Source organism: Notothenia coriiceps, unplaced genomic scaffold (assembly GCF_000735185.1).
Source record: "Notothenia coriiceps isolate Sejong01 unplaced genomic scaffold, NC01 NC01_scaffold00037244, whole genome shotgun sequence".
NCBI classification, from domain to species: Eukaryota; Metazoa; Chordata; class Actinopteri; order Perciformes; family Nototheniidae; genus Notothenia; species Notothenia coriiceps.
Window position 1 is genome coordinate 1,213,713 of NW_011369945.1, and position 18,179 is coordinate 1,231,891.

An 18,179-nucleotide genomic window follows, 5' to 3' on the forward strand; every position below is an offset into this window, starting at 1 on the left:
CCCATGAATAAGTTGAAGACTCATTCTCTGGCTGAAGTTTTAACATTTCAAGTTCAATCGTTTTAAAATAAAATAAATCATATTAAGGTGTGTTAAAGGTGGGGTAGGTAAGTTTGAGAAACCGGCTCGAGATACACTTTTTGTTATATTCCATGGAATGCTCTTAACATCCCGATAGCAAGTGTTTTGACAAAAAGTGTTTTGACAAAAAATCCATAAAAAAATGTCATCTGTGGAAGCCGTAGTACTGTAAAAAGCACGACCAATCATTTTACCCGGCCCGGCTAAAATGACTGGATGGCCTACCTGCCTGTCAGCCTTCCATCTGTGCACAAACTTATCTCGTTCCCTCATTGGTCATGTGCGCGTTTATGTGTGTTGGAGGAGGGGCTCTGTAAGGAAGTGACCGACCNTGGATGGCCTACCTGCCTGTCAGCCTTCCATCTGTGCACAAACTTATCTCGTGCCCTCATTGGTCATGTGCACGTTTATGTGTGTTGGAGGAGGGGCTCTGTAAGGAGGTGGCAGATTTGTTCCGGCTGTGTATTTTCAAATTCTAGCGCACTGGGGTTATGTGTTGCATTATGGATGCCACAAACCAGACATGTTCCAACCTTTATATATACAGTGTATGGTTCCAACTGGTTAACAAACATTCAATTACACATGATAGTTAATGAAAATAAATATTCCTTGATGACTCTCAATAAATCTCTCAAGGAAGTGCTTTGAGCACCAGGAAAAGCACTATATAAATAACATGTATTATTATTATTATTATTATTATTATTATTATCATTACCATCAATACCTGTAGATAGTTTCTTTGATCTTTGATGGCTGTAGGTTTAGGTGCTTCTACTATTACCATGCTAGTTAGCAGGACATGCTAACGTTTGCAGCTCACATAGGAGCAGTCAAAACAAACAGTTTCATACAGACATTATACTTCTACTCTTGAATTTTGGAAAGGCTACAAAAAAGACACACAATGCATTTTCCTCACAAAACTCTCCGTTGCTTCATCATGTTGAGAAATTCAAAGCTTGAAAGGCCTGCTCTGCCTAGATACGGTTGCCAAGCTATAATTGGACAATCAATGTGAGAGGGAGGGGCTCCAGGAAGTGTAATTTATGTGATACCATGTAATACTGATACAATGTTGAAAGGCCTGGTTAAAAAGTAATTACATTAAAAGTAATACAAAATTAGGAAAATAGGAAATTGACTGTAAAGCATTGACAGATCTCTCAGTTAATTCTGATACTGTCTGGCATTTGAATAATCTTTTCATATTGCAATTCAATATGAGGCTTTTTAAACTCCAGCCTTTGAATGAACCACATCACTCATAATTCCATCTCTTTATCTGTCTCTCCACACTGCAGCCTTCTCTCTATTTTTACAGAGTTTCTATATATCTGTATCCTTCTGAATCTGAAAGAAAACCTTACTACTTGTGCATCAAATATGAGTATTGAGTATTCTGTAATTAACGTACTTGAGAAAGATCGTTTGTTGACCACATCTACTGTATGGGACAAAACTGTTACTGCAACAGCATTTCCATGTAAGTCACATATCTGTCATAATAGTCTTAACACATCGTTTTATTTTCATCAGAAACTATTCCAACCCATTAAAGAAGTGTTCACACACACACACACACACACACACACACACACACACACACACACACACACACACACACACACACACACACACACACACACAACATGACAGATTTAGAAATATGACTTAAACCAGAACAGATGGCCCTTAAAAGTAAAACACTGTAATTCAATCTGGCTAATGGGAGGAAAGCCACAAACTGCTCCATTCTCATTTCTTTGACTGAGGAACTGGAGAGAATTGCTTCTCCAGCTTTGGTGCTCAACCCCTCTATCATAGTGTGTTTCTGTGTTCCCCATGCATATTATAAGACATTTAAAAGGAAAACAGTGTATATTTACTTGACATGCCTCATCATGTGCACAGACAGGAGTTATTAGTGCCTAGACAGAGGGGGAAATGTATTGTAATTGATTGTTACAAAAGATTACCCTCTTCCCAGAAGCATCAAGCTATTTCAGAAGTGCATTTGACGCCTTAGAGCGCGTTTTAAAGAAGGCTTCTTCAGCACCACACATTCACGTTGACATACTGTTTGCAAAACAATTACCATGCACTGTTGTTTGATCTTTGTCCCCACGTTGGCTCTTTATAAGTGTGAGTAAAACTCACTTTCCAGCCATGCCCGCAATTCTGACTTCTATCAAGGGATGTCAGCTGTAGAAAAATGGACTACACATTCCCTACATATGTTCAAAAACTACAATGAGTTCCTTAGAATGACTATCAAATGATAAAGAATTGCTATTGGAAAGTTGTGGCTCCATAAGTTCTACTCCATATACTCTAAGCAGTACAAAGAGGTTCTACAGTGTTAGGGAACAGCAGTGATTTAAATGTTGTATATACACATGCAAAACATAACTTATAATTGGAAAACAATGTAAAAAAACATCATCTGGATACACCATATACTATCTTACTGCACCATACAAAATAATTTTCAAGAAGTCTGAGCTTTAGTGAAACATTTTCTTGATAACAAAACATTGTTTTGTCTGGAATTGATATTATTTCACTCACTTTCTGTATGGTGATGGAAAAAGGGGCTGTATTTTGTCATGAGGCTTACCTAGACGCCCAGATATTATGACAGACCAAGTACCAGATCTGTTTGGATTAAGGACAGTAATTTCTGTAGAGGGGGAAAGGTAGTGAATATGGAATTCCCAACTAGTAGGATATTGCTTTCTGTAAAGCAGCAATATAGCTCGGACACCTTTAGTCAGTCTTCAGGGGGAATATATTAACCTGCTGGGCCGCACGCACAAACTTTCTAACCTTATTGTTGACAGGTTTTATGAGCCTAACATACTTTGTGATGTATAGCATAATAACCCAGTCTATGACTGTGGGGCCTTAGTCTTAATATCGGCTGCCGAGTGAATCACGCAAAATTATTGTAATGAGACAACATTTCCATACAACAGCAAAATGAGTTCATTACTCTGAGTTATATTGGTGAAGTTACCAAAAGAAATTGATGGTTTTATTAAGCTGGAATCAAATTTTGTCCACTAACAGAATTAGGCAAACATGCAGACAGCAAAATGTAATAATAATTACATTAGTGTTATCAAAAAGGTTATCAGGTTGGCCTCTGCTGCTTCCATTTCATCGCTTTCAAACCAATATGCTGTTTGCATCTCTAAGATAGCGTGACATTTCCTGGCTCTGTAGGTCGATCGAAATGTATATAATTATAATTAGAATATCTTTCCAAATGTAATCGAAAACCCTGTACACAGCTGTAAAAAGCAGAAGGAAATGTAACTTGTAACTGGTCAACTTGTTTTTAAGCTTCAGATGAGAGGCATGAACCAACAGTTTATGTAAAAAGCTAGCAGAAACTACAGGTCCGTCTCCTCACAGCCTGCTACTGCTCTACCTGTTGGGTCCCCAGACCTTTACAGGATAGCTGGGAGATGTAGTTCCTTCAGCACATTGTACGGGTCTCTCCCATCGTGATCAATTACTGTACACACCCAGAGAGAGGAGCCTATACTGCAGGCACTCACTCCTCTCAAGATATTTGGGATTATTATATCCGATTTTAGGTGAATTTGCCCACAAATGTTTTATCAAATATAAAAAGACTGACCTTGGATAAAGTGATAACAGTGTGTTCACAAAACATACCATGTTTAAACTATTTAAATACAATAAAACAATTAAGAGCACACTCTACTAGAGCCCAAACCTTATGTTTCCATTAAATAAACTATCAGTAGTCATTCCTCCCAAGGTTACCATCTCTGTCAGTAGCTGGCTGTACTCTCCAGCTGTCCACTGAGGACTGCTTCAGTGCATCCTCAACATCAGCTGATTATGCTATCTATCAAGCCCAGCTGTCACTGCCCATTTAAACCTTTGTCAAGTCCTTCATGCAATGCAGCCTGCAATAAACCAAGTAATTGCACTTTTGTAATCCAACACCTGAACATCACTTGACCTGTACATTTCTAAAAACAGATAAGCAAGATGGTGATTTTTAAAGAGTAATATTTTTGGACCTGCGTTGCGTTGATGGAGGAACAGGGAGCCGTCTTGAAAAATAAACTGGAGTCGAAAAGACCATTTTCTTGTTTGTGTTGTAGTTACAGCAAGCTAAAAGAAGGAAAAACAGATGCCGGCTGCTTTTTTCTTATTGCCAAGGCACAAACAGGATGCTGGCAGCTACAAAGATTCAATTATAAAAAGTACAGAAAATAATTAGAAAAAATAATAGCACTTGAAAAAAATGCCCCTCCAGAAATTGCGCATAACAATAAATCCGTTAATTAGCTCATTAATATTCAATTGGGGTCAGTGGACTTAATGGAACCTTTTTCATGGGCCAAGGAAATGTTTAACACTCACATTTCCTCAGCCTGTTCTCATTATCAACTATGCACAGGCAGGCCTTATCAGCCCTCCAGATGGAGAGGAACAATGCAGCACCATTATCGTCTTACAGCAGCGTGTGTGCCTTGTAACCGGTGTGTGCCTGGGACAGTGAAGTATAGATACTGAGGCATTTAGTGTAATTGATATGTGGTATATATCGTATTGTTTAGGCCTGTTTGTTTGCTCTGCTGGTATTCAAGGCGAGAGGAGAGGCGAAGATTGATTTTCACCGCAGCCTTTCCTGCTCTCACCACAGGTCAGAGATAACTTGTCAACGTAGGTTTTGGGGCTGGTGTAAAATGCATCAAGGCTAAACTCTCTTGGGCATAGTGTAGGATAGGGAGTTTCATCTCTGCAAACACAAACCCTCTCATTGCTGTTACCTTGTGCATGAGACAGATGTTTTATTCAACAAGTACATGGGATGGAGAGATGTCCGAGCAGAACTGTTTTTGCATCTCTTCTCTATAAGGTCATTTATCATCTTCACAAATAGAAACAAATGTACTACGACTGTAAAATGTCCTGCTCCGGATTTATGTTTTTCTGAAGCTATGAAAACAACTCTGAAGGATGCTTATCAAACACATTTATGTTACGTGTTTAAAAAGAACATCAGCCGATATATTGTTAATAAATTATGTTAAACTATCAAATATTACTATCATCCTCAAAAATCCAGACTATGGTGACTTCAGTTTGTATTTCCTGTACTATATCACAGTACAAGTATATGTTCTGATACTGTCTTATTACTATTACTATTGTGTTTTCTTTGATGAATAAATAAAAGAGTTCCCCGTTTAATGCAGCCTGTAATTCATTGTTATCAGTTCATCTAAATACCAGTCAATCTGATGCTCTTTACTTCATTAAGTATCTGCTAACCTGCTATGTCCCTGCCGCTGCACTCTGTCTTTAAAAGCTTCCCAAAGATTCAAATTACCTCAAGCTATTTTCACTAACACAGCACGGCCTATCATCAAAAAGCAGACCAAGACAGAGCCACTCATGCATACACAATTTTCCAGGAAATGACTGTGTCAAAGACTATGGTAATGTAACGTTTAATCAGTGTAGGTATGACATTTTAAACCAATCACATATACATTACCTTAGTTGGAATCTCTTTCAGAAATCAAGAACACCAAGAAATAATGCAAGTAAGGATGTTACAGTTCTGTGAATTTCTGAGCAGAATAAATAATGCAATCTGCTTAGAAATCTTCAGTCACTGACAGTCAAAAGGGAAATTGATGCCACTTATTACAAATATGCAGTACATTTATTTTTTTATCAGCCGTTTTCCACAACACTTTGGATTAACGTGCCTCAATTCGGAAGATGAACCATGACATCGTCAATTCCTATTAACATGCTCCATCTGTTGTATCCATCATTATATCTACAATCGCTAAATGTCAACCTTTCAAAAGCCAACATTTATACAGTAGTCTCATCCAGGGTTATCCTCCGTTAAAAAATAAGGTGAAACATGAAGGCACAGTTTGTTTTGTCTTTGTTTTGAAGCAAAGGCTGAAGATTTTTACTGAGATAAAGGATGTTGCATTTTGTTCTTTACATGTCAGTTTATTGACACCGTTCTCACAGCCGAGAGAGATTATTAGGAACGACATATTATCGCTTGAAGGGAAAAACACATTTTTGTATCAATTCAGTGGTGCAGAAAGATACAGACTTAAAGGAGATCTTTTGACAACTAAGTGAAACTAAAAGAAGCTACAAAAGAGAATGGGATTTGCCTGGCTGAAACAATGTAGGTAGGAGGATTTAACAAAGAAAGCATTTCTAAACAAATAACTAACAATGTCCCTCAGCTGTGGGAGCTAACGGAGCACAATGACTTGGATTGAATGTGCTGAATCTGCTACGGCTATCCCACAAATAGAGGTGATCCTAAATCATGTGCTTAAGGTTGCAGCTTGAGAGCCCAGGTGTCATGGATAATTCCTACTCAGATATCTATAGCCCACGCTATCTCACCACATTCTCTCCCTCCTAGCTTAACTTCCCCTCTGTCAAACAGGCAAGCTGCCATCCTATTGATCCCCCCGAACCTCCAAACGCCCACCCCCCTCCTTGGGCCCAGGCGTAAGGGCAGACACTAAACCTGTGGGCAAAGGGAAAGAGGACACTCCCCACTGAGTGCAATTGAGATTTGAGAAAGTTAAACACTTCTCAAGCACAAAATTTCAGCCTGGGCAGCAGAGAGGGGATTCTGTCCTCAGACCTCCTGACGCTCACCTGATCAGAAGGTCAGCCCCATCCCCATAGTCCTTATGCCCATCGTGCTCTCTTGCAGCCTTCCAGTAGATCTGGAAGGGCTCAGCTTTCTCATTTACTTCAAACACTGCTGTCAACAGTTTTTGCTGCTGTCCTTGACTCTTAAAGGATACCAGGTTCATATTTTGATAGTGACACACGGCAGGGGGTGAAAGGCAAACGTGCAAAAGGGAAGAAGGGGGATATGAGGTCTTACAGTTAAACAAGGAACTTGGATGGACAAAGAATGATAAATACAAAGAAAAAAATATTGAGGAATACCTTAAAACACTGAGATGGCATGCAGCGTTAGTCCCCTTTAGCCATTTGCTTTGGAGGAAGGTAGTATTTTTATATTTACTGATGTCGATCATAACAGTCAATACTTTCAGCAAAATTGTAAAGCATTGATTAATGTTGAAATAGCTATAATTGCCTCCTAGGTTTTTTTTGATGGATTACACCATACTTTTTCTACAGTCACATTTCCTGACATGGAACAGGTTAGGGTGAATTAATACCCCATAAATACTCCAACCAAATGGAAATATGCTTTGACTGGACCAGAGACTACATGGCGGATGCTTTCAAAGCATATGACCAAAACAAAAATTCTCATAAAATGTAAACAATGATGCTTTTAACATCTGATCCAAATAAAACTTAATGCATGTATCAATAATGCCACGCTAGCCAGCTAACCACAACACAGATGAACATTACCTTGTATCATTACTTACAGCATTAATGCATAGAAGGTGTTGTAGGATTTGCTTGGCACAGATGTGAAGTATATTAAAGGAAGCTGTCACATCTGCATGTGCTAGTTGTTGTTTGTTGTTCTGTTGTTGAGTTGTGTTGTTCTAAACTTCACTCTCATTAGCGAGTACTTGTTCTGTACCCATGTTTGGCAGTTCTCATTTTAAATCTTTGTTCTTCCATTCATACACAAGAACAAATGTTATATTGTTTCAGGCACGTTAAGGACGCATAAAATGATCTTGTGAAAAAGCTTTGTTTACTAGCTTGGAACATTATCATACATCCGAGTTTGATGAATGTTGTGTATACATTGTCTAAATGTGAAAATAATGTCAATGTACAGTCAAATAACTTGAAGATGGATATGTACAAAAGATGCAGCACTACTGGAGAGTTATGCCTTACAGGTTACACAAACAGATGGCCGGAGAGGACATTCAATAGTCCCCCATTATACAGCACTACAGCACCCGGGAGAAAGTACAGGACAAGACACAAATTGGTTAAACCACTTACTGGCCAAGTTAGTGGAAAAGTATTTCCAAATGCACTTTCCTCCTGCTCTTGGAGTGGTTGTTTGTAACAAAACTGTTAAACAGATGGGACTAGACAGGTCAACAGCAGGCTCCATGGAGATACTGTATACACAAACTGCCTACAAGTGATTTGTTGGTCCCCACATATAATCCTGAATCTACAGTTGAAAGGTTTCCATTGTAGCCGTTACACCAGTGCCCTTTTATCTATACAGACCTGTGGGTCTCCTGTAAAACAACCTGCAAGAGTGAAGGAGGGGTATTTAAAGCTGTATCGCCACTACAAAAAGAGCTGCATGTTAACAAGACCAAGACAAGCACATTACGTTCAAACAATGCTGCACTGCCTCCAATCCTGTGCTCTCTTTCACTCACTACATCCCACCCCCTCGGGGTTAGCAGACCTTCCTTCATGTTCAAAGATTATCTGTTAATCCAAAATGTGCAGGAGCATGAGACGGCAGGAAAAGGGGACCAATACTCTGAGGGGAGGGATGGGGGGATGCATGGCTTTATTTGTTTGTTGGCTTTCATATTAATCCATTGGAACACAGTGCATTTCCCCCTCTTTTCTGGGCATGTGTAAATGTTTTAGAGCCATTAAATGGAAGATGACATTTTCAATGGATAGCATGTAAAAGTATTAATTGTAAAGACCATTATTTGGTGTCCATGAGGCTGAATCAGCTTAGCCACTCCATTCCCCCATTTGCATACAAAATGCTTTATTTTGGCAATCAATGAAAGTGCTCCACTGTATGTGTGGCTTATCACATGCTTGCAGGAAATGGATTCCTTAGCCATCTCGTTAAATTCTGTTGATGCAGAACAATTTGAAACATGGCACAGGCAGCAATGACATTTAAAGATGCCGCGGCTTAATTATATTTTGCAAACATTTGGGCTGTTTGTCCTCGGGGATAAAGTGCCACAACTACAAAGTTAACTTGTTAATAATTCAAATGAATCTCGCTTTTTGTTGAGCACCAATCATTATCTCCTATTAGTGCTGGTTAAGGGCATTCAAGGTGCCTCAAACACACAGGGGAGACATGCTGCTATTTAACTATTCAAACAATCACATGTACATCCAGCACCAGGAACTTTGCTGCTCTTTTACCAACTAGATATCTTTGGACTGATAGTACAAAACAGGAATTTAGAAAGTGGCAAATAGGGCTGTATAGGAATTTGCAAATGATCACCATTTCATGACATTTTATCGGCTGTTCATCAATTACCCAAGAAAATAATCAGCAGATAAATCAATAATGAAAATAATCTAGTTGCAGCCTTAACTGTATAAACTGCAACCGCTAAAAATGTACATTCATAATTAACAGTTGAGCGCTAGCATCCCCATATTGCTAAAACTAAAGGTCTAGCTTTGCCTGTATACGTCACAAATAGAAAAACATGTTTTTACATAAGCTGTAAATGTGCAATAATGAAAAGGGCTCACATACAAGCTCTATGCAATGAGAAGGGTGTTTGTTTTGTTCATGATAGTCCATTAAAGCAACACAAATTTAAATTGCATCTCTTAGTGATAGTGCATGTCTTTCTTATACTGATAAATTAAAGTGTGCACAATGGAAACCATACAACTAAAAGACAGTCAAGGTCTTGCCTATATTATAAAGCATGTTTCGACTCCATTAATCCACCTCATTCACTTTTCACAGCTGTCTTTCTTCTACTTTATGAATACACAGGATTCAAATTGGTGACAGTGTGTCCTTCATGAAACTCAAAGCCAGGTGCGTCCCCATCAATATCAGAAAAAAGAGGAAAAAATTAAACCTCAAAATATACACTGTAGGAGTGCATTGATTTAATATACTGCCATAAGCCCTTGCTCCTACACTCGACATGCAATTTGGAAATAAATTGACTGATTTGGAAAGAGGCACGGGAAGGAGGGAAAAAAAACCCTGATGTAAACCTGGTCTGCTCCTATTGAGTAAGGTGACATTGCGCAACAAATCACTTGCATGAATAGAGAAAGAAAACGATTTCTATTTCTAAAAAGTAATTTTGTTTGGGGAAGGTGCGTTGATTGCCATATATGTGAATCTATTCCTCACTCGACTCTGGGAGCATGAACATTTTATAAAAGTCAATGTTATATTTTGCTGTTAGCATAATAATCAGAAAGGCCAGACTTTCATCCAAAGAAAAACAGAATCTCATTTATTCCAAGTACATAATAGAAGGCCAAATGCAAAAGCCTATCTCTTCTGTGCTTTGTACACTGCTGTGCAGGAGCAGAAATCGTTGACTTTTGCGGCAGCAGAGTCCATTGTGTTTTAATTGAGCCCAATGAAGAATAATTAAGTAATTAAAGACTTGATAAGAGGGAGGCACAGTAAACAGATAAAAGACAAGTGAGGTTATTAACAGTATAGCACGCTGCAGTGAATTGGACATACCTCCAGTATGGCATCACTACGGAAGACAAAGCATCAAAGGCACCATCCAAACCGGGCCAACAGTCTGCATGTCATTTCTTAAAAAGCGCTTGTGGTTGGGAATATGCACACAAAATGTAATACTTCCCAGCTGGATTTTGGGAATGGGAATGCACTGTGATATTTTCACCACTCTGACATTAGCGGGTTTATTTCTTGAGTAATTGCACAGCTTGATGTGTACTCAGGGGTTTCCATGAGAACGATGAAAGTCTTATTTCAACAATGCTGCAATTATGGGGAAATATGGGAATACATTTTGAGCCAGTTCACAGTTGAGTTGACTAGAATAATAGGAATAGAAAACAGAAACAGGGAGCAAGTTGAAAATGGCAATTCAAGTCTGAACAGTTTTTAAAACACCAGTCTGTTACGAAAACAAATCCTTGCAAATAAAATCTCTAATACCCTCTATACTGCAGCACGTCCATATTACTTTGAAGTAGTTTATGGTGCCAACATTTCCCAAACATTGGTATCTGCTTTATTCAACATACAGCAGCCATAATCTCTGTTGGCATCATATGCTGGTTGGCAGTGATAATCTATAATCCATTCATCCAGAGAGGGTACACAAATGCATATTTGTTTCCTAGGATTAAAAGCTTATGGATGGTGTATGGCATGGCCAATAATGTTCATCCATGCCAGCTATGACAGAATATTCAGCTATATTGCAGATACAATGTTTGTTTAAGTCATAAGCATTTAAAATCAGTAAAAGCTCAAATGTTCCAATACTATCAAAACCAAAAGTTCTGAAATTAAGTGATAAAACATTTGAAATGGTCACTTACCCCCTGCCTACTGGTCTGGACCACAACGTACGTTGGCTGGAAAGATTTTAAACATCCTTGAAAAATGTTTTATTAAATAAAGCCCTACATTGCTGAATAGATAAGACACCAATCAGGACACTTATACAAATCTTTCTTTAACCAAAACCCCTGCTGTAGTTTTTGCAGTAGGAAATAGGTCTCAACTGGGCAACTTCCTAATCTGCTAGCTGCAGGGAGTGATTGTAAAATGACTTAAAACTAGACACATACTGTAGGTAAGCTCAAGGTAGGCCAACTGATGTTTAAATAAGTATTGTTTAAGGTGCTAAATAGGGAAATCAGAGCATATCTATGATGGAGATGTAACCTTCACACAACTCTCAACATGGCAACAGCCGGGCCTGCAACAAGCAGCTAACAATGCTAAAAGCTCAAACAGTGCAAACAACAACAACAAAAACAACAACAACATCAACAACAAATAAAGCTGGCGTTGCTCTAAAATCCTAACCACTGAAAAAAACAAAAGATCTTGAAGTAATAATCATTAAACATGAGTGAACATATTCAGACAGGGTATCCAGGACAGCCTACTCTAGAGGTTCGAAGTTGCAGATTAAACTGCGGTGCCACACAATAGATTAACCATATACGTACCTACCTCCTTATTAACCATTTCATTATATAATGACTACTAACAGTGAATCATGAATACCCTTAATGACCAGCAAGTTGTTGCATGCAAGAATCTAAGTGTTCAGTGTTTTCACTGCAGATGTTCTGCATTTTCACAACTATATACAACACTATTAGTTTAATTTGCATAGCTGTAGGACACATTGAGCCATCCACTTTGGAATGCTCATGATGACAGATAAATCCCTGTGGGTTTCAAGAATTGCATAATAAGTGAAGCTGCATATCATCTGCATAATCAAGAACACTGATGGGTGATCTAAGCAATAGGTGGCCTAGAGATGACATATAAATAAAGACAGAATGGGGCCTAGATACGGCCCCTGGGGAACTCCAAAAAACATCCTACAGGGGAAGGACCTCAACATTAAGTGCTATTCTAAACCCCTAACCTAGCAAAGCAGATGTCATGTCTATAGTCAACCCAATGCTTAATGAGGATTGTGTGATTACAGTGCCAAACACCACATTTATATCAAAATAAAATCTTTATTAGTCATTGTGAGTAGAAATGGCATAATGTAACTTAAATTAGTATGTTAAAATTAAGACTGCCAAGACTGACTGAAAAAATTATAATACTGTACATTAAAGTATTGCGATTTGCCAATTCTGCCATAACTTTGTAGGACAGGAGACATACACTAGAGCTCTTATAAATAAGTAATGCCAATAAGAAAAATCAAACAAATAGTATCATAAATTACGACAACCACCCATATCGTTGACATTATCCGCACTGGAAATTCTGATCCCTTTAAATGTTTAAAATTGAGGAAAAACATGTATGAAACAACTGTTTGTGTAGGTTAACCCAACGAATGTATCAACACAATTTAACACACAGAAATATGTATGGATGAATTCTAAAGCATGATTAAACTATACAACCTAAGCACAATGTTTTCAAATATATTCTGAAAGTTTTGTAAAAATATTGATATGTTCCTATCAAAAAACTCTTAGTCAACTATGAGAGTTTAGTAATCCCTTCATGTCACTCCACTTCTTTTCAGCCTTCATTAGCCCTTTCAAATGTGTGTCTTAATCATTTGTGTATCTGTATGTAAAATAGATTGTCCAATAGCTATTGACCATTTTGAAATAATTTCCAAACTTCTAAAATTGACATAAAAGGTTATTATTATTATTATTATTGTGATTATTATAATGTTCCTCATATTAAGGCAGACACTTTCATTCAGATGGTGATGGTGAAGTGATGTCTTATTGAAGCTGACTGATATTGTAAAACATGAGCTGTATCATCTCTAGTGAGCTATAATTGTGGTAAAAGTGCAGATGGATATCGGAAAAATAAAACAACCACCAGATCCTCCTTAGTTACTACAATCTAAAAATGGTTTGACAATTCTATTAAACATGACATTGCTGTTGGGACTCAGAGTAGGAACTCTCTGTCCTCCACAGGCTGTACCTCTGTACCTGAGCCTGCACTGCCATCTGCTGCTCTTTAGTGTGAAACACACCAGAGGGTTCACAGACTGGTGGGTTAATAGGTTGTCTGTTGCATTCAAGTGCTCATCGTAAAAAACGTATTTGTAAAAGCTAGTTGTGTATTTAGGGCCATTGCTTGGGAATAATGAATGTATATTGTAGAAATCAGACAGCACAGAGCTAGTTTGTCTAATAGCAAAGAAACACTTGCACATCAGGGGCGAAATAGCAAATTAGGTTTTAACTAATTGACCCTCTTAATGTTACACAACAGTTGAGGATGCATGTATCCAGGTGTGAACAACACATTGATCCAGTGCAGAGTCATGAAACTAAGCTAAAGTCAAGCTTAGTTTTAGCATTCCTAAAAAAATCATGGCTGAAAACAATAAAGACGATTTTTGCTAATCTCTCATTCCTTTGCCCTTAATGGCACACCGGGAAATGACACAATGTAAATTACAATAATAAATATAAATTAGTAGGAATAACAGCGCCAACCCAGAGAATTTACCTGATCAATATCAAATGAGACAGACCTGTATACAATGCCTGTATAACATTTGTATAATAACATCTGCTTGTGTTTTCTTTTCCTCTGAACAATCATAAAACAATGTACTTTCCATCTAATGCCATTACTGCCACTTTTATCTAACCAGAATTACAACTAGCAGAGAGCTTTCAAAAGCATGCTCTGATCAGCCCGACAAACACTGCTCATTAAACCAGTCGTAACACATAGTAACCCAGCCAGCTGCCTTACCTTAGTTATGTCTCCTCCTTGTTCTTTTGTTCAGCTTCAGCCTGTTGCAGCCATGATCCTATATCATGGCAAAACAATAAAAAAGTAAATACATTTTGAGACATAGAAGTTTTTATCCTATGGCTCCTCCTGGGGAAAACACACACAACCATTAAACCAGGTCTGTGTGTTTAAATGTGTGCACCAAACTTGTATAAAAAACCACAAAGCTAAATCCAGCCAAGACTGGTTTGTCCATCATTTTGTTTAACACATTTTTATGTAAATTGTAATAATAATAATAGTAATAATAATAATAATAATAATAATAATAATAATAATAAATGTGCTAGCTCAGTGGAAATCCTATCTGGGGATTTGTGGTCAATATTTCGAACAGCACTTGAAGGCAGCTGGTATAATCTGGTCTAATCTGGGTAGGAACATCACCAGATGAGAGATCACATCTGTATACTCATACTAGCTTTCCTGTTTAACTGATGGAAAACAAATGCCTTTTGTTTTGTGAGACAAAATGTCTATAACTACTTGCCAGAAGGTTACTCTTATATCATGCTCTGTTCTCTGTATGTCTCTCTTTCTGCCTAGAATGCTTTTACCCAGAGCGAAAAAGGAGATGGGACGGCCTGAGGGTAAGCTTATCAGATCATCATCCATCCATCCCGCTCCATCTCCAATGTATTTATTTTTACCGTTGCTGTTGTTGTTGCCAGCTGTTACTTTGACTATACAGAGTGCCAGGCCAAAGTCCTCATGATGTTTGCATTTATGTTACACAATGGATATGAAGAAGACAGAAAAACATGTGTATTGACTTCGTTTTGTGTGATTTATTTTTAATTCACAAAAATCCATTGTATATATAAATACACACACAAGCACATGACCAAATATGTTTAGGGCTGCATTTTTTCAATAATGAAATGTGTACACTAACCTTTAAGTAGCTTAAAACACAGAAGTACATTAAGCTTCAGCATTTGTTGATAAATGTAACTTGAGATGGAGGACGTGGACACTTAAATTAATCTAAAGGGCTATTCTATTCTCAATTCCCATACTTTTTACCTTTTAGTAAGTTCCAGTTATGATAAAAATGTTCAGAAGGAGGATTGCAATTTGAGTTTTAAGCGCTTTGGTCAGAGGCCTATAAATGAGTTCATTGTGCAGAGACTGGTTCAGTTAAAAGCAACATTGACTGTCTGTCACTAATACATTCAAGCAGTGTTTTAGACTCAAGTTTTTGAAATTGAAATATAATGTACTAAAAATAATGATCAATAACCAACAATCGTCTAAAAAAAAGTCTGATCAACCATCAACATAAAAAAACTCTGTTCAAAGACTAAAAAGCACAGCTTTTATCCTGATCAACAAAAAAACAGTAGTCTACCTTGTTTGTCCAGGGATAGGTCTTTCCTCTCCTCAGCAACATCTTGTTCTTCAAGGTTAAGAAAATAATGACTGAATATGAATGTTTTGAATGTAATTTATTTGATGTCTATGGTAATTAATTTTACATTTCCATAATTGCTGATAGTGACCGCATGGTAGCGTCCACACAACGTTTGACTAACAACAAATTGCGCCTTTTTACTTGAGATTCTGGAGTTACGCGCGTTAGTTTGAGCTCTTTATTGGTGTGCAATTTCAAACGTATACGGCCACAGTAAAGTCTTATACGGCCAAAATGTTCATACGCTACACACGCATATCTTCACGGCAGTAACCTTCTTATTTGCGGCCAAGGCGGACAGCCTGTTTATGGTGGTTTGATTCCAATTGGTTGACACAACTGACGATCATAAAGGACGGCATTTGATTGGTGCAACAGGGCGGCAAAAATGAATGAACAGGAAATATTATGTATTTGTTAGATCCTCATTCGTCTAACATGTAGTTGTCAAACATGTTTTGAAGAAATGTTAAATATGTCTGCAGACTATTTATTTAACACAATTTTGATCACAAATTATTATAAAATATTGGATACTGTCTACCCTCCCTGACTGTCTGACCAAAAACACATTGTTCCTTCATACTGACCCAGTAGCCTACTGCTCTCTTTCTACATCCATGTCGGATAGAAGTGAATAATTGAATTTGACCAATTGGAAAATACTTGCAGGCGTGGCAACAGCCAACAGTCAAATCCCTGAAGAACATAGCCTGTCCTCCTAATTGCATGGTTCATTTCTGAAATAAGAAACAATGTGCTCTAATAAGGGATAAATTGATGATTTTTGTCTCCTCCAGTTGGACCTGGGTACTACCCTCCTGTGATTCACCAGCTGTCATTGCCAGAGGACCCAGAGCGCTGGGGCGTGGACCCTTCTGTTTACTCATTGACTCACAGTGCTGAGGTCATGGCCAAATTTAAAAGCATGGGACAAGGCAAAAAACACAACCTGATGGGTCAAGTGATACCCATATATGGCTTTGGGATACTTCTTTACATTATTTATATAATCTATAAGGTGAGTACAATAACTGACCTGGTAGGCAGGTTTTATGAAACAACAAAACAAATTACAGTTTGTATGTATTGTTTATGAGTATAACGTGTTATCAACCAGCTTTACAAGCACTGCAGAATGATATTTCTAATAAATACTTATGAAGAAGGCCATGGCGATCTTTGTGACCATACTTGTACTTCCTATTTGGCAATTTAATGAGTAAATTGTTTAAAATTACCAGAAATTATTGTTATGCTCTTTTATGCTTATTATAATTGTGTTTTGGTGTTCACAGCTGACAATAAAGAGCAATACTATGAAATCAAGAGACTACACTACAGTATCCTACTGTAAAGCAAACATGGAGAATAAGATTAGTAAGTACCTGCAGCAATTGATGGATTGTATTTGTGGTATTCTAAAAAAGATGTGTTTCCTTCATGGATGTTAACAACCTTTGGGTTCCTTCCTAGTAGGCTAATGTATTTTAAATGTTCATAGACAATATGTTAACATTTACATAAAAAGCATTATGTTTTGATGTTAAAGGTTGTTGTGTAAATCTTGTAGAACCCGATGAAGATCTTATAAGGCTTCAGCAGAAACTTCTACAAACAGAAAAGAAGATGGAGAGGATTGTCTCCGGAAAGAGTCGTTGTTCTCGGAGGTAAGAATTATTTTCGTCTTGATATCCTCCATTTTGCTGTATTGTACTGGGACAATAACTGGCATGGAAAATGAAAGGCCTAAAGATTAAAAGGCCACTCCATGTTTTATATAACAGCAACTGCTACTTCAGAGTCCTTTTTTCACAAACCATAATCGCATACGAGTAGGCTATTAAGAAATGGAGTCAATGTATATGAAGACAAACTATATTGCTTATAGTATATTTGTAGTATTTATAGTATATAATATACATATTTGGATATGCTCATACTAAATCATTATTTTTGGAAAGCTAAAAAAAAAACAGCGACTCAGACTCAATGATGCCGTCTACTTTAAGTACGTTGAATTAGTCACAGAAATGTAATGTAATACAAATGTAAACAAGAACCTTTTACTAAACTGTCACAGCTTGATGTAGCAGAGCATTGCCATGTTGAGTGAATTTGCTTCATTCTCTTATCTGCTCTCTAGTGGAAGAAGTAAGAAGAGTACAACTTCAATATCAAAGAAGGAGGAGAAACTACTCAAGCAACTCAGACAGATCACACAGATGATACAAGAGGGCCGGATGGAGGCAGCCACCCCAGAGATGGAGGCTGAGGAGACCCCCTACTGTGCAGACTGGGAAGGTACACATCTAATATCCAACTCCTCACATCATTTCAATCAGGAGAGACTTTGGCGATTAGACCCCGATCCTGAAATCGTATATCTAAAAGGGGGAAATGCAGCCGTGAGCATATAGAGAACCCCCCGGGGTCTAGACACTGGTGATGATG